The sequence below is a fragment of the Diabrotica virgifera genome, chromosome 8, assembly GCF_917563875.1.
Source record: "Diabrotica virgifera virgifera chromosome 8, PGI_DIABVI_V3a".
Classification (NCBI taxonomy): Eukaryota; Metazoa; Arthropoda; class Insecta; order Coleoptera; family Chrysomelidae; genus Diabrotica; species Diabrotica virgifera.
This window is the reverse complement of record NC_065450.1, coordinates 18552629-18577682: the sequence shown is the minus strand read 5'-3', so window position 1 is coordinate 18577682 and position 25054 is coordinate 18552629.

Here is a 25054-nt window from a genome sequence, read left to right as displayed (position 1 = left end):
GGTGAAGCCGCTCCCGCCTGGAAACATTTCTGATTTTTTTTTTGTGGATTGCTATTCAAAAATGTCCCCTTTAAACAAATCTTAAGGGTACCTGGAGGAATTTTTGGGCAGAAATTGTTTAAACAATTTTTTTAAACAGATACAAAAGATCACGTTTTTTTGCTCTGGAACATATATTTTTAATTTTTGTGGTTCACTCTAAACAAGAAGAGTATCCTGTAAATTTTCTCGAAAATTGATAGTTTTCGAGTTATAGGTGATTTAAAATCTGAAAAATGCGAAAATATGCATTTTTGAGGCTTAAAAACTCATATTTATGTTAGTATTTTTGAGGTTGCCAGATACTTAAATTGAAGTTTAAACGTTCAGCATCAAGATTCTGAAGAGTAATCGCATCTAACCTTAATTTAAACCTTTGGTTTTTTCATGTGCATCCGATTTTTCTGCCGGTGCGGCGCGGTCTATTTCAAAAACCTTTTATTTTCCCCGAACATAATTTTTTTTAGATTCTTTGGGACATTCTAAAAAAATAAATTTCTTGACATTTTTCTCATTTGTTAATAGTTTTAAAGTTATAAGTGATTTAAAATCCGAAAATGCGTTTTTTGGTATTTTTCGGATTTTAAATCGCTTATAACTTTAAAACTATTAACTTTTTAGAAAAATGTCAAGAAACTTATTTTATTTAGAATATCCCAAATAATCTGGAAAAAATATTTTTCAAGGAAAAATAGAAGATTTTTGAAATAAAGCGCGCCGCACCGGCAAAAAAGTCGGATAAACACGCATATTTAACAATATAAAAGCAACAGTATAAATTAAGGCTAGACGCGATCACTTTTCAGAGTCTTGAAGCTGAATGTTTAGTCTTAAATTTCGGTATCTGGCAACCTCAAAAATACTAATTTAAATATGAGATTTCAAGCTTCGAAAATGCGCATTTTCGCATTTTTCAGATTTTAAATCGCCTATAACTCGAAAACTACCAACTTTTGAGAAAAGTTAAAGGATACCTTTCTTGTTTAGAATGACCCAAAAAACCTAAAAATACATGTTCCAGAGCAAAAAACGTGATCTTTTGTATGTGTTTAAAAAATTGTTTAAACAATTTCTGCCCAAAATTCCGACCAGCACCCTTCAGATTTGTTTAAAGGGGACATTTTTGAATAGGAATCCACAAAGAAACCGAATCAGTTGTGGAGCATATCACCAAAAGTAATTATGGTTAATGTTAGAAAAATTTTCTAATATAACGATAATTATAATTTCGGCTTATACAATCTAAATACACTTCATTGCATCCTTGACTACTTCAAAACGAACACATCTGCCTTTTGTAGTTCCCAAATTAACTAACTCCGAGAAAATATTGCCTTTCCAGTGAAACATTTTTGAGTCTTTGATACAAGGAGCGTTGCACTATGAAAACATTCGATTCTAAGATACATCCTATTTCACACAGTATCGGCTGAAAACAAAAACAGTTTTTATACCCTAACTTGACCATGTGTGGATTAAGCTGTCTCGCTATTGGATTTATGTTTCCTAAAATCAATAAAAGCCGTATGTAGCAGTTAACACTGCTTACTTTTCAATTCCTCTGTTAAGATATAATTTATTAGAATTAAATATAACTAAATTAATACTATCCCCTCAAAATTAACTTCGACCCGCCCATGTCTAGTTATGTAGTAATAGTTTCGCTGTCACCGCTTAGAGGTCGCAACTTGAGAGCGCTCTGCGCTCCGTCAAAAGGGCACGGGGAGATTCAGTGGGCCAGCGACATTTAACTAAGTCAGTACACAGACTTTGATTTTTTTTGGGTAGTCAAATCTGGGGCATAAATTATAAGGATTTCATACAATCAATGTACAAAACAACATAACAGTTACATCAATATTAAAATATATGAAGTTGTCCAGTTCCATAATTAAAATTATTATCAAACAATTTACATAGTAAAACCATGTGGCAAATGGCAATGGCGTTGTAGTCTGTGTACTTTAGACCCCAGATTTTACTACCTTTGTTATTGCAAACTGTTTGGATCATTCGGACCGTTACCTACACCTACAACAGTATAGCAGTAACCCCATCCAGCAGTATCAGCTTTGGACAGTTCCACCCAGCTCTACCTAAATCAGATTTTCATGGAGCCCAGAGAACTTTAAAATTCTAGTGGACATAACAGAAAACAATAGTGTGGGATAGATAAGCTATGTTATCATTATTTACATTTTTATATTAATAGATTGTTTCTTTCATGAAATACTGTTAAACGGTTCTATATGCATATAAACCCGGTATACCGCTCATAATTTTTGTAATCAATGGAGGGATTTTGTTGTTTTTATATACAGGGTGTCCAGAAACTCTACCGACAAACGAGGACAGGAGATTCCTCAAATAATTTTAATTTCACAATTTAACCGAATTCATCTAGTCCGAAAATGCTTCCTAAAATAGCTAGAGCTATTTGAAGATGGCGTCTGGTAATTAGTTTTTCTTAAATATCTCCAGAACACTTCTATTTAGAAAAACGAAAATTGGTACACATATTTATGTTCCAGATATAAATCGATTCCATCTAGTGCACATTTCTAGTACAGGTCATAGGCGTCCGTTTTGGGTAGGGTAACAGTTATATTATCGCGTAACTTTTTTGTTTTTACCTTTTAAGCATCTTTAAGTCTGGATTATTAAAATGTAAGGTATTATAGTACTAAAAGGTAGTATTTCTTTAAGTCGGTAGGACACGTTTCTAGAAAAATCAATTTGAATATTTTTCGTTTTTTGAATATCAAAAAAAAATTTAAAAAACAAAAAACTATTTAGAAAAACGAAAACTGGTACGTTTATTTATATTCCAGAGATAAATCGATTTTATTAATTGCGAATTTCTATTACCAGTCATATGCGTCCGTTTTGGGTAGGTCAACGGTTATTTTATCGCATAGCTTTTTTATCTTTAATTTTTAAGACTTTTTGACACTAGATTATTAAATTAAGAGGTATTCTAGTACTAAAACTTACTCTTGATTTAAGTTGGTAAAATACACCGTTTTTTTGTGAAAATTTTTTTCAATTAGTTTTAATATTTAGTAAACGAAAAATTTTCAAGTCGATTTTTCTAGAAAACGGTGTGTCCTACCGACTTGAAGCAAGAGTACCTTTTAGTACTAGAATACCCCACAATTTAATAATCCAGTATCAGAAATGCTTAAAAGTTAAAGACAAGAAAGTTATGTGGTAAAATAACCGTTGCCCTCAGGGGCGGCCCGTCGGGGTAGGCAAGGTAGGCGCCGCCTACCCTCTTCAAATGTAGTACAATAATATAAATTATTAATATAAATTACTTATTTCAAAATTGTAATTTATAAATTTTGACACAATACCTACAATAAAATAGCAAAAATTATCCAAATTATTTGTAAAAATATCCAAAAAATTTTCTCCGTAGTTATAATTATTGTACGCTCCTTGTAGTATCATTAGTACTGTATAAGATTCTATATTCTTCCTGGGTCAGGCACTTGAAAACGTAGCCTGAAATAGAACGACGCCAACACCCGAATTGACGTGCGATCTCTCTCTGTTTACGCGAGCAGACCTGCTGCAGGTCTCGCGTATTCTACGATTTTGAAAGGGCGCATAGGCACAGAGTCTTATAGCCGGACCTACAAAATTTTATCAGTGGCTTCTCTTGTGTCTTGTGAAACTGTTTTAAATAATTTTGTTTTTTGATTTTGGCTGTTATTAGTAGGTTAAGTATTGAATAAAACTAGGTAGGACAAATTAAATTTGTTTATGAAAACTGAATAATAAACAGGTAAATTTGAGATCGTTCTATTGAAGGGCATTTTAATTTTATATTAATTTAGTAATAATTCACTAACGACAAATAAATCTGTGAATATTTATTTGTCAGTCGTCCATTATATTTTATAGATATAGATAGAAGTGTTATTAGAATTTATAGATAATTAAAAATTTAAATCGAGGTTAATTGTTAACTTATCAATTTATTCGAAGAGTAAATTATTATTTGATACAAAAATAAAATAAGTAATATTTGACGTTGTTGAAACGTAGGTGTGTTAGTTTTATTGGTGGAAAAACTTTGGTCATCGAATATGAATATTTTAAACGATGTAATATGCAGTTTGATCGAGACGCCTTATTCAGGGCGCCAAAATCAAGAAAGGTCAGAAATTATTTCAATGGGCCGGCTTTTACCAAATTTAACAATTTTATCCACAGATAAGACAAAAGACAATCGACCATTTTCGAGATCGTTTAAAACAATATGGTATGAAAATCATAAATGGCTAAGCGGAAGTTATTTTAAAAATTCACTTTTCTGTTGGCCTTGTCTGTTGCTCTCAAATTTGAAGCAAAATGTTTGGGTGAGTCAGGGATATTCAGATTTGAAAAATTTATCAGCTAGTGTAAAAAAACATGAATCTTCGAAAGAACATTTAAACAATTGCTTAGGTTTAAAACGGTTAGAAAAAAATAAACAATCTATTGACAGTGCTTTAGCTGGACAAATTTCTCTATCTAATAAGATATATAATGAAGAAGTTGAAAAAGATTGAAGAAGTTGAAGAAATTGATGTTACAATTCTGTTAGTAAAACAAGAACCTGCATTTCGCGGTCGTGATGAGAGCCATAATTCTTTAAACATGGGTAATTTGAAAGAAATTTTTAATTTAGTAATTAAACGCGATCAGGAAATCCAGGATCATGTTAAAAAATAGAAGGGGTGTTCACGGGTTTGTCAAAAACAATACAAAATGATTTAATAGATTGCCTTGCCGATTGCGTAAAAAATGAAATTTCAACAGAAATTAATGAAAGTCAATTTTTTTCTATACTAGCGGACGATACTACTGATATAACCGAAAAATCACAGTGTACTTTAACAATCCGTTTTGTTAAAAAACTTGGTCAGTAACAGAAAGATTTTTAGGGTTTTTTGATGTTAGCGAGAATAGATCTGCAGACGCTCTATATAGTTTAATTTCAAACGTGCTTGAGCCATATGATTACAAAAATAAATAAATTGCTCAATTTTACGATGGTGCAAGTGTAATGGCTGGCTATTTAAACGGATTACAATCAAAAATTAAAGTAGATGCTCCAAAAGCAATTTTTACACATTGTTGCGCTCATAGATTACATTTAGTATTGCAAGACGGCTCAAAATGTTTTACAAATTGTAGGATATTTTTGTCGCCTACCCGAAGTATATGTGTAGCCTACCCGCATACTGAGGTCGCGAGCCGCCACTGGTTGCCCTACCCAAAACGGACGCCTATGACTGGTAGTAGAAATTCACAATGGATGGAATCGATTTATCTCTGAAAAATAAATATGTGTATCAATTTTCGTTTTTCTAACAAGAAGCGTTCTGGAGGTATTTAAGAAAAACTAATTACAAGACGCCATTTTCAAAGAGCTCTAGCTCCCTTAGGAAGCATTTTCGGACTAGATGAATTTGGTTAAATTGTCCTAAAATTATCTGAGGAATCTCCTGTCTTCGTTTGTCGGTAAAGTTTCTGGACACCCTGTATATAGAGAAATATTACATTATACATCAGGATTTTACATAAACAAAGTAGGTAATTTTAAATAATAATTAACTCATTAAAATAAATCAAGCTTTAAGGGAAGGGGTAATTAAATTTATATCTAGTGGATTTCAATAAGAAAAAAGTTTTGTATAAAGTTTTTTTTGTATATATTTCTGTAAAAGAGTCGTTGGTCATACTCAGTCATTTCGGTTAGCTTTATATAGCTCCCAGAATCTGTGTGGAAGTATCGTACTTACATACAGATCTGGCATTTTAGTTAGTTGGACACTTGCTAGTCCCATAAAATTTTTTCTCCAGATTACTAACCTTAGGTTAAGACGCATGCTTTTCTCTAATGGACTTTGATTGTTTTTAACTAATACCTATCTTTTCTTTGCACAGTTGTGGTGGTACTTTATATATTTGTCGTGGCTATTAGGTCCTGGTGTACCGTTTATTCCATCACAATTGTTAACTAATTTGATGTATGTATAGACATATATTATATATACATATTTTGTGTGATTTAGTATTTATTATCAATACATTTGTCATTAGCACTTTTGATTTTTATTTCAGCCTATTACCAGTATATAATATAGCATTACAGGGTTAGTATCGAGTATTTTTTGTATTTCAGGTGATTGTATCTAGTGTCATTTATTTCCTGTAATTCTTGACTTCAAAAAACCTCAACCATTGTTGAGTTGGCGCCCTTCTTCTTCTTTCTTTTTCGTCCTATTAATATCACTTTTATTTCCATCGTTCTTATCTAGTTGTATTAAGTTTTTGTATTAACGGGTCTCATGTTCTTCCTTGTTTCTATCAGTTCATTATCCCATCTATCTGTTTTTATATCTCTAAAGCCAATATTCAGTGTACTGAAGCTAGCCCGAATACTCACTTGAGATTTTTAGTGTCTCTCTGCACATTTGATTTATTCTTCTGAGCTAAGCCACTCTTCATTAGTGTCTTAAATCACTTCTCTCCTATTTATCCCCTATTTCGTCAGTTTTTTTCTCTACAAAATCCCAATAACCAGAGTATTGGGTTGCACGTACCGGACAGCATCAGAGGTTTTGCTTATTATAAAACTTAAATTAGATACGCATAGGGCTTTGTTAAATTGAGCTCCCCTCCTGTTGCGAAACCCGAAAGAAAGGAGAATTCTTATGCTTATGCTTTTAGTCGGTTTTAGTTTCTCAGTCACTTATTAGTCAACCTCCAAGCTAATCGGTCGCGTTTCTCGCTCAACTCAGAACATATTATATTCTCGCATCACCTTCCCATTACATTACACGGCTATTCACGCGAATTATTTCTCTCACTCTTTATTAATCACATACGAGTACATACTTGACACTTAAATCGCGGTTCACTTTACTATCAATTCTACATAGCAAATGTATATATGTTTTTTTGTAGTAAACCTAATAACAATTCGGCTGCCCCAAGTAGAAACACTGTTTATCCATTTTTTTCAAGAACACTTTTAATGCATTTTTGGATTTAGGGTTTTGTTATCTACCATTTACCAAGGAAGAAAAAAATAAAAAAAATAAGTAGAACCACAATTTAACACTGCTATGAAACACATTATATCACATTCCATCTTCAATTCACCAATTTAAAACAAATTATATCCATATCCCCAAGTATAAACACTGTAAATACGGGATATACAGTGTTTTTATTTGGTTTTTGGGATTATTGATGATTATTGTGATAAGTGCAGTAGAAATTTGTCGTGTATAAAATATTTTTTCTACGAGTGTGCAAAAATATCTACTTTCGCGCATGCGTTTTAGTTTAGAAAGTTTTACTTTTCCGCACGCGTGTTACTTTTCCGCACGCGTATTACTTTTCCGCACGCGTGTTAATTTAGATATGTTAATATGGCTTTAAACTAATTATAACTCATGCAGTAAACTAATATTTAGATATTATTTACTAATTTATTTCAAATATATCTTATTGTGTTCATGTTTTAATGAATTTAACGCGAGAATTCGATGAAATAAAATAATTTTGACATAATATTCGAAAGTCAAATCAGTAGACAATAACAGTGGTTTTGAATCGTCGTCATGAAAACCAAGATCGTCGTCATGTTAATCAATTATGCTGAAAGTTTGGTTTTGATAACCTTGTCAAAGAATTAATTTGTGTATGTATTTTCATATTAATTAAATTAATTAATTAAGATTTGGTAATTTTTTTAAAGACTCGTAGAAAACATATTGTTCCTAACGCTTGCAGAAAGTCTCTTTTCCGCACTCGACTGCTTGCCGAACTCCCGCTTCGCGTCGTTCGGCAAACTGCAGTCGCTTGCGGAAAAGTATGACTTTCTGCACTTGTTAGGAATATAACTATAAATTTATTGTATTAATTATTTAATAGTTATTTATGATATAAGTGTTAAAAGTACGCGTTTAAGGCACGCATATGAAAGTTTTGCAATTCACATGAGTGCCTTAAAAATGTACTTTTCAACACGCATATCATACAATATCCTTTCTACAAACGTAATTATAGGATAATATCTAGAAAGCTTTTACTTGAACTTGACTGACATTCCATTTTTATATTTTTTTGACATTACATCAAAATTGCCTATACGGTCAATACGGATTGCAGTGCCTTAAAGAATTTAAAGCACGAGTGCCTTAAAGTAGCATTTTTAACGCTCGTATGGAGTGCTAAAAATTGCGTTTTTGACACGGTTGTGGAAAAAATATATTTTTAAAATTAAACTAGGCGTTACCTATTAATTATTGTCAAATATGAATAAAAATCGAATAATATTTTGACCTGCTGAATCCTACTTTATAACTTTTACATTATTTATTAACTATTATAATTCGTAAACTAACAAATATAAATAGTCTTTACAAAATGCATTTTGTTCTTAAAAAAATCTACACAATAATGTTTTGTAAACCTTGACCAATAATAAGAAACACAGATGCTGCAAAATTAGTGCAAAACATTGCAAAATTACAGAATTTAGTCGATTTTTCATTTGTAAGTAGGCTGAATTTTGAGTAAGATAACTTTATAATAGCCCAAATTAATACGAAATCTACAAGCTGTAAAACTAAGCCTTAATATAAATAATATATGTATATACATAGTTATAACAATAAACGAAATTTTTTTATTAAAACTGCATAATATAATTTGTTTATGTAGAGAATATAATATAATTTGTATAAATATGTATACATACAGAAATAATAGAGAAACTTATTTCTTTGATGCCTGAAAACGGATGATCGTTTTGGCGTACTTGGCAGTCTCAGAGTCACTAGTGGACAAGCTTTTCCATAAAACCCTGGATGACAGCAATTACATGACCCAGTCACTGACCATTTAATTGTTGCAATTTGTTATATTATTTGTTAAAGGAACTTGAATAAAGTATCATTTGTATTACTTAATATCTTTAAAAAGTGGGATATTTTATACTATATTTTCAGGTTTCCCAAATAAAAACACTCTATGTGTTCAAAACCTAGTCAGGAAATAAAATTCAGGCATAAAAATATTTACTGAAAAACAAGAGTATTTTTTGCTAAATTAATTTGTCTTCACTTTTATTTTAAACAAAACAGAAATTTAAAAAGTTGAGTCCTTTACGTTTTCTAATCTGGTGAACATTTTTCGAATTGGCGGCGCTTACAGTGTTCTACTTAGGACAGCCGAATTATATTTTACAGTAATTGTAAATAATAATGGTTGTGTTAAATAAATGATAAAATAATAATACCACACGTTTTTTAATCATTTTAACACCGATTTACACCTTGCTCCGACTCGACAAAAATTATCAGAGTCTAAAAGATGAAGTTTTCGATCCTACTAGCAATATTAATAATATTTAGAAAATATTAAAGTATTACTAAAAGATTTTTAAATCGAAAACTTATTGGTCCATTTCCTTGGTAACACCTCCAAGGCTTCTAAAATTTGCAAGCCAAATGGATGCTGAAGCGAAGAAGACAAGAGGGAATTCAAAAATCTTACAATTCACGACCCCGTCTGTTCAGCTGGTAAATTCCAACAGAAAATGGACCTAGTTACTCGAAGGAGTAAAGACCAATATAAAAATAAAACAAAAATTTTATTTTTAATTCAGTTGCAATGCGAAGGCAAAACAATCTTAATTTTCAATTAGAATACGGTTTTCAATTAGAATACGGAGCGCAGTCCAGTCCCTTGAATCGCGATTTTCGGCTCTTATTGGAGCCTCATCGGAAAGAACGTAGGCTTGTTCTCCATGGAGGCTCCAATAAGAGCCGAAAATCGCGATTCAAGGGACTGGACTGCGCTCCGTATTCTAATTGAAAATTAAGATTGTTTTGCCTTTGCATTGCAACTGAATTAAAAATAAAATTTTTATTTTATTTTTTTATTATTATCAGAGTCTACTTATCAACCACTACAGAAGCTGGTTCCCGTCTTGTGTGAAGGAAAAGAGATATTCACCAGGTCTATTAAACCAGTGGTGAAGTGTTCTGCACAGTTTGCTTAGTAAACATTTTTTGTGATATTAGGTTTGTTAGCCACAATAAAATATTGTGGCTTATTAAAGCAGATTTTGTAATGGCGAGGAGTTATCCCTGAACGAGAAAAGTTTTTACCTTTGTTATATTTGTTTCATATCAATTCCAAGTTGTAGATGAATAAGGGATTTGTCTTTATTTCGACACGATCAGCTGGTCAAATACCCCAGTAGGTGGAGGCCAATAAACCAAAGAAGAAGAAAAAGAAGAATACATACATAACCTAATAAAACTACGTTTGGGGATAACGTCATACGTACAATTATGAAGTCAACTAGTTGAGGCGTTCAGCGCCAAAGTAGCTTAACTACCAAATGACAAAATATTGGAAAATGGCGGTTAAAGAAAAGTCTACATTACGTTGTTGTTATAATTTCAATGATAACTACGAAAAAGATACTATTGAATGTGATATTGATAAAAAATTATTTACTTTTATGGTTTACTGAATAAAAACACTCTATATTATTTATTTACTAAAATAAATGGCACTTAGCCTACTTTGGCCCATCTAGATATCCATTAAACTGGCACTTAACCTTCGGATGACAAAGCGGGGGAAATTTGGACCCCAGCGTAGGTTTTTCTTTAATAAATTCAAAAGTTTTTTCAATTTTTAGCTCATTATTTTTTTATTTGACTTTAATATCATTCTAGATATCTTCATATTTTGAAATAAAAAAAATTCCCTACATTTTACGAATAAAAAATATATTCTGAAGTTGATGTTTAGTAAAATACCGTCTATTATGTGTAATTTCAAGTAGTTTTACGCTAATGACGTCGACTTTGCAAAGTAACAAGACACTTACTCAACATACACACTACACATGACACTAATGCTCATGTTGTGACTGGCTAAATGACATAAAATCCATGCCATAAAAAAAATTAAAAAGAAAATTCCACACCTGTAATTTTGAACCAATCAAAATACGTTATTTTGACAGATCACCATAGCAACAGAGGTATTTTATCGGAAATTTTTTGCTCGTGGGGTACCCAACGCGAATTATAGTGGAAATTTTTTGACGTTTACAATAACAGAACATTTTTGACAGACTGGTTTTTATTTGTTTACATAATTTAGTTTTGATTCATTTTCTATCACTTGTAGTTACTCAAAACTTATGTAAAATTGAAGAATATACTATTTTCTATCTTGAAATGGTATTCCCATGCAACTACAATGAGTAGAAATTACGAATTTGAAAGCCTAAATAATTGCTGACAAAGCTATGGCGTGCTATTAATCTGTTCATGCAGCTTTGGATTTTCAAATGCAAATTTGGTGTGGAATTTTCTTACCGAATACCACGCGAAGTCAAATTAATATCCGGAAATTTTTTTTTGATCATGAATATTTTTAGAAAAGTTCTCTCGTCTGCGACTCGGGAAATTTTCAAAATATTCATGATCTCAAAAAAATTTCCGGAAATAATTTGACCTCTAGTGGTATTACTAGTGAAAATTTAAACAAAAAATACTTCATTTTTTTGTTAATTGTCTTTTTTGACATTTTTGACCCGGGGTCATTTTCCCCCCTTGGTCATCCGTGTACCAAAAAAAGGTTGGTCATCGGAAGGTTAAAGCATAAACTGCTGGTGGATAGGTCACTTTGGCGTTACAATCAATATGTCGCGTATTATAAATATTTAAAATATTTTAGACATGAAATATCTTTTTAATTATATATTGTAAGCTAAAACATCCTCGAAGAAGAGTAGAAACCACAATAGAAGTTTCTAGAAGCGAGAAAAGTTGAGTTGGTGCATAGGTTAGTTTGGCACACATTAAATTGTTTAATTTTGATATTTTAGTTACTTAAGATGATTGTATTAAAAGCACATAAAATTATTAACAGAAAGTAATAAAAATAAAAAATATTGCTAATTTATTTAAAAAAACCATGCGATACTGCTTCTTCAATTATATTGCAAATAAATTATTTAAATCGGTATATTGAAAATTATTATCCTTGCCATCGTTCTAAACATCAGTTTTTATCGTTTCAAACTCACAAATTTTGTTTATTTTTTTGCATTTGCTTTTTGTTCATCAACTTTAAGGCTCCGATTATTAGAAGTACCTAAAAATAAATCTTATGAAACTCGTTCCTTTAAATTAAACTGAGTACAGAAGGAATTGCCATAGTAGCTTAATTACCAAATTTCCTATCGGTTATGAACCGATAGGAAATAACTTTAAAAATGCGAAAGTAGCTTAAGTACCAATTTGGCGGTTTATTCTAATTTTATTAAAAAATTCACAACAGATACATAGTCTATTATATAATTCTGGATGATTAATAATAGAAATTACTATATGCTTTTATAGGTTTTGGACGTTTTCGTTGTGAACAAATGGATCTATGCGGTAAAAATAGTGGTATATTTAGCTGTGATAGTTCATTTTAAATGTTGATAATAAATTAGATATAATCAGAAAATAATAACTTCAAAGTTGTTTTAATAAAATATTGTTATTGAAGATTACTTTTTATCTATTCCACCTGAAAAAAAAATTCTTGATAGAAATATTTATATTAAAACGAATTCATTCACATAACCTACAAGATCTTCAACGTCTAAAATAACATAAGAATGCTTAATAAATAAGCTTACCGTGATACATGAACTACACATTGAAGAACAAATATTTGAAATTTTATTAGTCCTGCTCTTAAAACTCGACATTTTGTTAATAAAACACAACCAAGGAATCAATAAAGCACTATAAACAGTGAATGTGTTGTAATACAATAATAGTCACATGAAGTGTGGCACTTAAGTCGATCTGGCATCAAACGAACACGTTTTGTCAATGTTGCTAAAATGAACTTTTAATAAAATAATAATATTCCCGCTTGTTATTGTCGTGTCTACCAATTTCGAGCCATAATTTAACTCTCACAGAAGCCGATAGAATCGAAATTGCAAGCTGATACTTTTTGTCGTTTAAGTCAGTTGGCGCTGAACGCCTCAGTTCTTAAGCTAACGTCCAAAGAGGGAAACTCCCGATAGTGGTAATCTAATTTACATTAAACTATAGGTTTATACAAACATTTTCCCACCTCTACTATTTTCATCACTTTTTAATTCACAACGTATTATGTTTTCTAACTTTTCATTATTTTGCCGGTTATTAGCGCACTCATCACTGTATATTATGGTGTATTTAAAAAACCAAACTGACCAATGATATCAGAAAAATGGTCACTTTGGTAACGTGACAAACCCCAAATTCCAAATCTTTATATTGAAAAAGAGGTGTAGGTACCCTTGTTTTTGTAAAATTTGGGACAACCATATGAGACTATGTAATTAGGCGTCTTCATAATTTTGGTTAACTCTGTATATAGTATGGTTATTGATATAAAGGGGTGTATTGTAGAAGGCAATAAATACATATAAATACATAAATATAGGTCTGAACCCCACGTATGAAAAAAAAGTTGATTAATAGCAAGCTGAAAATTTGTTAATAGCTCAAGGGTATCTAGTCGGACAAACTTTGATATATGGGAACACTGGAACAGGGCAAGTTTTAATTGTGGAACAGGTTAAAAATTTGGAACGGTCAGACCACGAAAACGTCACATGTATTTTGTCCGACAGAACTTCCAATTTATTTGTTACCCTTTCATTAAACTCTCATGCAAAAATCAGGCTGCTATTTATCACCAAATGGGCATTATAATGAGTGGAACACGTAGAAAATGTCAAATGATAGGAATTATGACAGGTGATAAATAGCAGTCTGATTTTTGCATGAGAGTTTAATGAAAGGGTAAAAAATCAATTGGAAGTTTTGTCGGACAAAATACATGTGACGTTTTCGTGGTCTGACCGTTCCAAATTTTTAACCTGTTCCACAATTAAAACTTCCCCTCTTCCAGTGTTCCCATATACCAAAGTTTGTCCGACTAGACACCCTTAAGCTATTAACAAATTTTCAGCTTGCTATTAATCAACTTTTTTTTTCATACGCGGGATCCAGACTTAATAACATTTTTATTTTAAAGTAATGGTTGTTTAACTTAATTTCATCCTTTGTCAATTACTTTGTATATTGCTTTCTATTATACTGCAATCTAAGAACAAATGTATATATTTTTCAAATTTAGTTATTTTGTTAAAATGAAAAATACATTTTAAGGTGAAAATATCTTTTCCTACTACCTAATCATTTCTATTTTGAAAACAGATCTATTACATCATAGTTCTATTCTCGTTTCTCTCTTTATATGCTTTCTACGTAACTGATGTGGAAAGCAAGGTTGATTGTTAGGTCTGTGTTGTTGATTGAATCGATTCGATGCAATCTTGAGTAAGCAATTAATCCTGGATTTATCTTTGATGGGATAAGAGATTTTCCTGATAATTTGATACCCAGTCTTAATGATATTAAGTTCGCAGAATTGTAATAGATTGTTACATCTTAATTATGTTGATTTAAAATATGATCCAGGATATGTTATGTAATGTATTACATTTTCCCATAAGTTAAACGTTTTTTTAACATGTTATATTATAATCCAGACAGATTATTACTTTTATTGTCAAACAAACACTAAATTTAAATTTAGCTAGTTTTTTAAAGGAGATCACTCACTGAAGATATACTGTCAATCTCACATTTGTCAAAGCAAACGTTTATTATTACCCTTAGGGCAGATTGCAGAATCCATTAAGGTTTATAACAAATACATAATCCAGATCTTAATGTTTTATAGCTTAGTTAAGCTGCAAAATTGATAGATATCAGTTTAAAGTTAACGTTATGTACCTACTATACTAAATTTCAATAATAGATGCAGAGCATTAGTTTATTCAAATGTTACATTTAGGTTGCATTTCTTAGAGGAGTCAATTTTATTTTTTTAATGTGTAGGGGGGTTCAGTAGAAGCTTAAGTTCAAGTTTTTGGGATCGCCACTGTAGGAATATAATAGTTATAGTTAATATATATTTAGATTTATAATATGTACTTAGGTTAGTTTAGTTTGTTGATTGTCAGTGTCATTAAATAAAATATATTTACCGAAGATATCTTGACGCAGCTCTAAAACATACAAAATAGAAGATGCCAAAAAGAAAGACCAAAACCGGTATGTCTTTTAATGCAGAAAAGAGTTCCAATGATCCGATTACAAATCTCGAACATTTTGTAAGTTCCACACAAGATAGCATCAAATCTTTGCAAGATATGATGCAAGTACTTTTATCAAAAACTACTGTTTTCTCGACTGATAACCCGGCAGCAACATCTTCAATAGTAGAAGAGGCTGAGAGTTCAAAAACGTTGACTAACAGTATAAACTACAAATTACATTTATCAAATGCCCTAGCTGGTCCTGAAAAATTGGTAGAAAGCTTAACTTACTTACAGTTCAAGGACTGGAGACGAAAATTTGAGAATTATATATCTTTTCAAAACGTAGAAGACGCTCCTAATAAAAAATGATTATCTCTTCTTGAATCATATTTCAATCAAGATATATCAGACATGGTCGGGTTAGTAATAAAATTTGATAAAGAAAGTGGCTCAAACTACATAAATCTACTAAATAAATTGGAAGAATATTTTAAAAAGAAGGAGAATGGTCGCTTGAGACGACGTCACTTCATGAACAGAAAGCAAGAGCAAGGAGAATCTTTTTCCTCGTTTTATAGAGAAAAAGTCAAATTGTTTCAACTTACAGATCCATGCTCAAGTTGTTACGATCAGTTTCTAGCCGATCATGTCATAGAGTCACTTTTTGATGCTAACATGAGAAAAAAATGCAGAACTCTCCCAGATTCATCAAAGATTGAAGACATTATCAAATTATGCGAAGCTGAAGAAGCATCCTTAACTGAAGAAAATATATGCAACCAAAGCATTGCAAAAACCTAAGTTATTCAGCCTAGTAGCAATTTAAATAAAAATAAATGCTTAAAGTGCTGTTTTTCAAGGCACAATAATTGCAAGTGTCCAGCTAGCAATGCAACTTGTGAAAAATGGAACAGAAAGGGGCATTATACAAAATTCTGTTTATCAAAAGAGATTCGTTCCGTAGATATTGCAACTGAACCCATAGAAGAACCTGTCAATATAGGTTGTTTAAAAATTACTTCTATCGATTATGCTGCTAATAAAGGTAGAAAACGATAAATTGAAGTAAAAATAAATTCAATTTCAAACAAAAACATAACATTTTCTTATAAAGCCACCCCTGATACAGGCGCAGAAGGGTGAAGAGCTTATGCGTTTGCTTAAATATACCAGATCTGATTTACAACGCTCTACTTTGGCCCTGGAATCCGCAGAAAAATCGAAACTTAACGTAATTGGAAGTTTGCAGTGTCTAAATAATCTATGAAAATCGTTCTGTTAACATTACAGTATACATTTGTAGTGGAGTTAAAGAGCTGTTAATCGACAGAATGTCCATGACTCATTTGTGTATAATCCATTCAGAGTTCCCAAAGCCAATCTTCAGTGTTACTTCTTTTAAAGACATAAGAAATAAAATTTTAGGCATGTTCAAAGATATACTTAACTCAAACGACATCTTGCAACCTATGGATAGTACGCCAATGCATATCTATTTGAAAGAAAATAGTGTCCCGTATACTGTAACCTCTCATAGAAGGATTCCATTCGCTTGGAGAGATTATGTAAAAGCTGAATTAGATAGCCGAGTTAAGAAAAACATCATTAAACCAGCTGATGAGGTATCTTCAGATTTCGTTAGTCCCTTGGTAACTGTACAGAAGAAAAATGGTAAAATAAGAGTCTGTGTAGACTTTACTAAGCTCAATTCTTTCATCAAACGACCAGTTCATCCTTTTAAGTACCCCTGGGAAGCAGTTTCGGACATATCCGGCAATCCACAGTACTTCAGTACGCTAGATACTACTAGTGGTTATTGGCAAGTGTTGCTCGATGAGGAAAGTCAAAAGTCACTTCATTTCTCACTCCTTGGGGACGATATGAGCTCCAATGGGTCTTGTAAGTTCTGGTGATCAATTCTGTCGTAGAGGTGATGAGGCCTTGGCAGACTTTAAGAATTTGGAGAAGGTCGTAGATTACATTCTAATATACGGTGAATCATTTCGTGAACACTGCAATAGAATTATAAAATTTCTTGATATATGTAGAAAAAAGAAAACTTTGGACCCTGATAAGTTTGTTTTTGCCCAGAAAGAAGTTGAATACGCCGGATACATCGTAGGAAGAAATGGAATAGAAGCAGATCACAAAAAATTATGTGCCATCCAAAATTTTCTAACACCAACATGTTTAACTAAATTACTCTCATTTATGGGTATGACAAATCAGCTGGGAAATGTTTCTAGCGAAATATCTTAGCTGGCATCACCATTAAGGGACATTAAAAACAAAAAACCATTTTGTTTGGTGTTCAGTACATGATGAAGCTTTTGATAAAATTCGTGAGGCTTTGACTAAACCTCCAATCTTAGCCCACTTCAATCCATTATTACCAACCGCGCTTCATACAGATGCTTCTTGATCAAATGGCCTTGGTTATGTGCTTCTGCAATAACACGACGAAAACTGGAAGCTTATACAGTGTGGGTCAAGATTTCTGTCAGATATAGAAACCCGATATGCTATGATCGAGATAGAACTTCTTTGTATAGTATGAGCAGTCAAGAAGTGTAGGCTATATTTGCTAGGTTTGAATGAATTTAACATTGTAACAGATCACAAACTACTCTTACCGATATTAAATAGTTACACCCTGGACATGATTGATAATCCAAAATCCAAAAGGCAAAGACCATCGAATTCCAGATGCACTCTCAAGAGCACCAATAGATGTTCCATGTGAAGACGAGTTAGAGGGAGAAGAAGCAGCTACACAGCAGAAGTCCTTCATTATTTAACAAATTGCTCTAGTTGATGGTACTGAAGAACTAATACAAATCTCATATCTGCAAAATTCCTTATTAACTGACTTAATTAAGGTATCAGAAAATGATGAGGTATACCAAATGCTAAAAGATTAAATCAAAAATGGGTTTCCTGAGGTAAAAAAAGAAGTTCATCCTTCGCTGACACCTTACTGGAACATTAGAAACGAGCTTAGTTGTGATGATGGACTAATTTTAAAAGGCTGCTAAATTGTCATTCCCCTATCTGCTGGAAAAATGATCCTAGATAGGCTACATGGCTCTAATCAAGGGATAGAATGTACAAAACGACGAGCCCGACAAACAGTTTACTGGCCGAATATGAATAATGAAATAAAAAAAACCATAGAGATGTGTGAAGCATGTCAGATTATTAGGTCTTCGCTACCTAAAGAAACTTATTTGAGCGATCCTCTACCATCACTGCCATTTCAAGATGTCTCAGCAGATCTTTTTTCCTGTTCTGGAAAAAAATATTTAGTATACGTAGATAGATTATCTTGGTGGCCAGTAGTATGCCATTATGGAAACCGAGATCCAACCAGTGCGGGAATAATTAAAGACTTAAGGAAAATCTTTGCAGACACCGGTATACCCCTACGCTTACGCTCGGACAATGGGCCACAATTTAATTCTTTCGAATTTAATTCTTTCCTTATGAAATGGAATGTTCTACATTGCACGTCTAGTCCACACTATCCTCAGAGTAATGGTCATGCAGAAGCTGGAGTAAAAGCTATGAAGCATTTGATATTAAAATGCATGGTAAATGGCAACCTTGACGAACGTAAATTCGATGGCCACTCACCAGCCGAGATTTTATATGGACATATAATACGATCCTTAGTACCCATTCATTATAAAGCTTTTTCAAAGAAGTGGCACACGAAAGTCAAAGATATGGAACACCGAGAAATGGAAAAAGAAAAAGCAGTTGTGTATTATATCCAACATGCTAAACATTTAGATTCAATTAAAATAGGTACTAAAGTAAGGATTCAAGATAAGAGAACTAAACTATGGAACAGGATAGATGAAATAATTGAAATAGGAGAAAACAGAAAATACATCATAAAAACGCCAAGTGGTAGACTTCTTATAAGAAACAGAAGATTTCTTAAAAAGTGTTTCTGATAGCAAAACACTAAAGAGGGATGTGTAGGAATATTATAGTTATAGTTAATATATATTTAGATTTATACTATGTACTTAGGTTAGTTTAGTTTGTTGATTGTCAGTGTCATTAAATAAAACATATTTAACCAACATATCAGCCACCCTTGTCCCCCGGCCTCCATGTTGGAAAAAGGGGTGCAAAAGGCTTTCGCGCTGTATCTTCTAAACTAGCAATCCTACAGAATATTTAATTACACATAAAATGTAGCAAATTAAATTTTCTACAATTTTATATTTATTACTTTTTATCGTCAAGTGACCAACATAAAAGTTATAAATAAAAATATGAAAAAATTTTGTAAGAAGTTTTTTTTTGGCGGTTATAACTTTTTTTCCGTTTATTTCACAATAAAATAACATTATAGCGATTTTGTAGAGGATTTGTCAATGAACAATTTTCGCTATAAAGTTGTTTAATTTTATTTGTTATCTAGGTTTTACAGCGCTCCAATCTTGACCAGATTCTCGAATTCTCATAGGAATACAATAAAAAAATACTTTTCTATCTATATATTGGTCGAGCGGCAGTAATCGTTATGCCGACCACGAAAATTAAATTTAAGGTGAAGGACCAATTTTGGTCTATTTTTATGTTTTCTAGGTCGCTGAATCTGAATATGAAGTTTATTTTTATCTAGATTTGGTGGAACATGTTCAAAAATAAAATTTTATACAAAAATGGCGATAATAAATTTTGATGATTTTTCAAATTTACCTCGCTATATCTTTGGTCGCTGTAAAAATTTCCTTTTGAAAATTTTATTGTTTAATCTCTGAAGTATGTAGATAACAATGGGATTTGTCCTAAATACTTAAACACGTTAAAAACGGAGTTGTTAGTTTTTAAACATTTTGTCATCATATTTCGTTAGTTTCATGTTTACTTAAAAAGTTGAGTGACAAACTTTTCAGTTTATAATTTTAACCAATACAACAAAAAAATACAATTCATGAAGAAGTTTTTCGGAAAATTTTAAGTCAAAATATACAATAGGAAAAAAGTTATGTTACTTCATAAACAAGCGGCACACCCCAAAAAACGCTTATATCTCGCGATCCTGACCACGGTGTGGTGAATGGCTAATTTTTATCATACTCTATGGTTTTGATAACAAAAATTCCTTTTTTGCTCTTCTTAAGGATTTTGAAATATGCGGTTGCGTCATTCTTCTTCTGAACCGGCGAATTTGTCCTCAAACAACTTCTTGGGCCGTTTCTATATATGCTTAGGGTTATAAGTTTTATAGTGGGGAGAAAGGTCAAAAACATATTAATAATAGCATTGGAATGTTAAAATCATAATAAATTGTATGAATAAAAAATACATATAGATAGAAAAGTAAGCCTAACTTTTGTTTTTATTATATCCCTATGAGCATTCGAGAATCTGGTCAAGTTTCTAGCACTGTAAAACCTATATTAATAAATATAATTAATTAAACAAATTTATAGTGCAAATTGTTCGCTGAAAAACCCCCTATACAAAATTGCTATAATGTTATTTTATTTTAAAATGAACTGAAAAAAAGTTATAACCTCCAAAAGAATCTAGTTAAAAAATTTTTACATATTTTTGTTTATATCTTTTTTGTTGGTCACTTGACGATAAAAAGTAATAAAAATAAAACTGTTTTTATTTTTCACTTGTTTACTACATAGACTTTAAAATAAAGTATCGTGTATCTTAATTTAGTTAGAAAGATGCACGAAAACTACATTCACTCGCTACATTAATTAGTCGATTGGAAAACTAACTACAATTAATTAAACATTAAAACTTTTCCGGAGTCGTACTAAAAGCGTATACTCTCACAGTTGCTCTCCAGGGCCGCACCTGGTAATATCGGACCGGATCAATTTTGATAATAAATAACATTTTTCAGCAAATATCCGTGTCTATCAAAAAATATATACCTAGTTATTTTAAAAAGACTAAGTTTTCACTCTAATGGCTTAAAAAACAACATAATGTTACTCTAGATCCCACCAGACTGAAAATAATGGGAACCTTCTCTGGTTACACCTCCGAGGCTTCTACAAATTGCAAGCCATAGGGATGCTGAGACTAAGGAAAAAAAGGGAATTTTACAATTTATAATTCACGTCCCAATTGCTCAGCGCGGTAAAGTTCCAACGGGAATGGTTCCCTTCGTACTCCAATCAGAGTAAACATGTAAATCAAACATGAATAACAATTTTCAATTTCGTTGGAAAACGAAAATACAGCCGCACCATTAGTTATTTTAGTTTATTTTGAATGATTGCAGTATCACATTTGTGTGTGAAAAAGTTCACAACGTTTAATAGCAGTACAATGTAAGGGAGTGCATACTTTACAAATATATTATTATGCAGTGTTTCTAAATAAGACACTTCAACTTTGTACAAATAAAAAAATGTGCGTGATGAACCTGCACATTAAATGTCGTTTGATATTGTAAGAAATGTAGTCTCAGTAAACCAGCATGCTAGTAATTATTAGTGATTTATTTTTTACGTTAACCGCGTATAAGTCATAGACATAATAAGAATAGACAAGGCATAACTGAGTAAAATAAAGCAATGCGCGTGGAGTCGATTGGTGGTCTATCTACCTCTTTTTACCGAGCGATCCCGCGCATGCGACAGACAAAGTTGGTGAGGCAACTCACAAGGAATATTGGCCAATGACGTCCTTGATATTGGCGTTACACCTTTATTCACGGAGCGTCCCAGACCTTACCTAGTCTATTCCTATTATGTCTATGATATGAGTTTGAATTCCTAAGAATTAAATATATAAGATAGAAAGATCAATAAAAATGGTATACATTTTTAATTAAATATATCTTTATATTTCTTAAATATTATGAAATTTCTTTGAAAATAAAAACTGTGTTTTAGTATGACATATATGTAAAAAAGTCATAATTTAACAATAAAAATCAACCTGTTTCGGGTTTTTCTCCAAATTTACCTATTATCGAAAAAATGAATTTATTCTATAATTTTGAACCTTTGTATATATTTGCCACTGAATAAATAAGTGGCTTTAATAAGAACATAAGGTGGAATGGATATATAGTTTTTCGTTAAACAGTTTCCAGTTGGAGGCATTTTAGGCAAAATCTAACTCAATATTTCCATGTAGTTGCAAATCCGCACTCTATAATAAGATCTGCGGTTCGTACAATTATAGAGTTATACCTTAGTGCATTAACGGCACGAAACAAAAACATTTGTGGGAAATTAATAGTAATAAGACCCATCAACCAATTTTTAGATATATCTTGGTCATGCAAGCTTCTGAGCAATAGACTTTTCACAGAAATTTCTCACGATACCAGCCGAACAAGGAAATATTTAATGCTACAGGATGTGATCTATTTATTTTCAACTTTATCTTTTATCTTTAACTAAATTATTTCCTATAATACATAATACAGTTCATGTTACTGGAGTTTTAAAAATTTAGTAACTATTAAAATTTTTTTTCTACAACCGTGGTAAAAATGCAATTTTTAGCACTCCATAGGAGCGTTAAAAATGCTACTTTAATGCACTAGTGCTTTAAAACTTTTAAGGCAATACAGTTAAAAGTGAATTTTCAAATTTTGAAACGTCAAAATATTTATATTTCATTTATTAACATTAATATTAATAGTACAACTTGCGCTATTTGAAAAAAGGGGTTTAAAGGTTTTTTAAAATTTAATTTAAACTATGTTATTGCATTTTTAACACGTTTGTAGAAAAAAACTATTAAAATTTGTTAGACTATACAACAATAAAAGTAAGATGTTATTTTACGAGTATAGTTGTTAGGATTTACGTATTGACAGTATAGGCATTTTTTGATATAATGTCAAGAAAAATATAAAAATGGAATGTCAGTCAAGTTCAAGTAAAAGTTTCTGTAGATATTGTCCTGTAATTGAGAATGAATAAATTATAATTATTGTTGTTATATAAGACGTTTGTAGAAAAAATATTGTATGCTATACGTGTTATGCTAAATGTGTATGCTATTGGCTTCGCCCATTCTGCAAACTTTCACATGCGTGCCTTAAACGTGTACTTTTAACACATATCATAATAACTATTAATTTTTATAGGGTGTCCCAAAAGTAGTGGAACGGTCGAATATTTCGCGAACTAAACATCGGATCAAAAAACTGAAAAATACGTGTTCAATCATTTTCAAAAATCTATCCAACGACACCAAACGTTAATCCCCATTACACCCCCTGAAGGTGGGGTGGGGGTAACTTTTAAATCTCAAATGGAAACCCCAGTTTTTCTTGCAAATTTGGATTCGTTACGTAAAAGTAGGCAACTTTTATTCAAGACATTTTTTCGAACTGTGGATACATACATACATAATCGGTTGCCTCTTTTACCATTAGGTGTCGAGGATTCCTCCTTTATATAATACTCTCTGCAAATTTACGCCACTTCTTCCTATCTGCTGCTAAAACTTTTGCTTCTTGCCACGATGTTCCTCTTTTCTTGAGTATTTCGTTTACACTAGTGTTCCAGCTTTTCCTTGGTCTGCCCCTCCTGCTTTTACCCACTGCTTTGGCCTCCCATGTCATTTTTACTTGTCTCTCACCACTCATTCTTATCATGTGTCCAGCCCATTTTAACTTCTTTTCTTCAACTTTTTCGTTGAGCGATTTTACCTGTAATTCATGTCTTATATCTTCGTTTCTTCTTTTGTCTAATCTTCTTGCTCCCACCACTTTTCTTAAGTATCTCATTTCTGTAGCTTGTAATATTTTTCTTTGTCTGTCATTAAGTACCCAGTTTTCTGCCCCATATATTGTAATTGGCATATATACAGTTTTATATACTGTCATTTTGGTTTTCCTCGATATCGAGGAAAACGAACTGTGGATAGATGGCGCTATAATTGGGAAAAACGATTTATCCTGATACCATAGGTAAATTATAGAAACGGTCTAATATCTCACCATTTGAGATGAGAAACCAAAAAGCAGATTTTTAATTTTTTTCAAAAACTTATCGAATAACACCAACATGACCCTCCAACCCACCCCCTGGAGGTGGGGTGGGGGTAACTTCAAAATCTTAAATAGCAACTCCCACTTTTTATTGCAGATTCGGATTCGCCATAAAAAATTAAGCAACATTTATTCGAAACATTTTTTAAAATTTCTGATAGATGGCGCTAATAAATCGTATTTTTTCAATTAAAGCGCCATCTATGAAAAATCCTAAAAAATGTTTTGAATAAATGTTGCTTACTTTTACGTAACGAATTAAAGTCTGCAAGAAAAACTGAAGGTTTCCATTTAAGATTTTAAAGTTACCCCTCACCCCACCTCCAGGGGGTGTAGTGGGGGTTGGTGTTTGGTGTCATTGGATAGATTTTTGAAAATGATTGAACACGTATTTTTTTAGTTTTTTTATCCGATGTTTAGTTCGTGAAATATTCGACCGTTTAACTACTTTCGGGACACCTTGTATAAAAGTAAAGAAAAATAAAACCACGTATACGTTCAAATTTTTAAAAACTGATCTTAACAATCGAGCATAAAAAAGTAGAACTTCAAGAAGAATAATTGTCCAAAGAAACAAAAATGAAAATATTTAATACGACTGCCATACTGACGATACCATATACGAGTGAAAATAATTGGATTTTACAGAAAAAGTATAATAGTAGGATAAACGCAATGGAGATGAAACTTCTACGAGCTATAGCAGGAAAGATTAAATGGGATAGAATAATAAATGAGGCAATAAGAAGGATAACCAAACAGGAATCAATAATAAACAAAATACTAAAGAGACAATTAAATTGGTACGAACA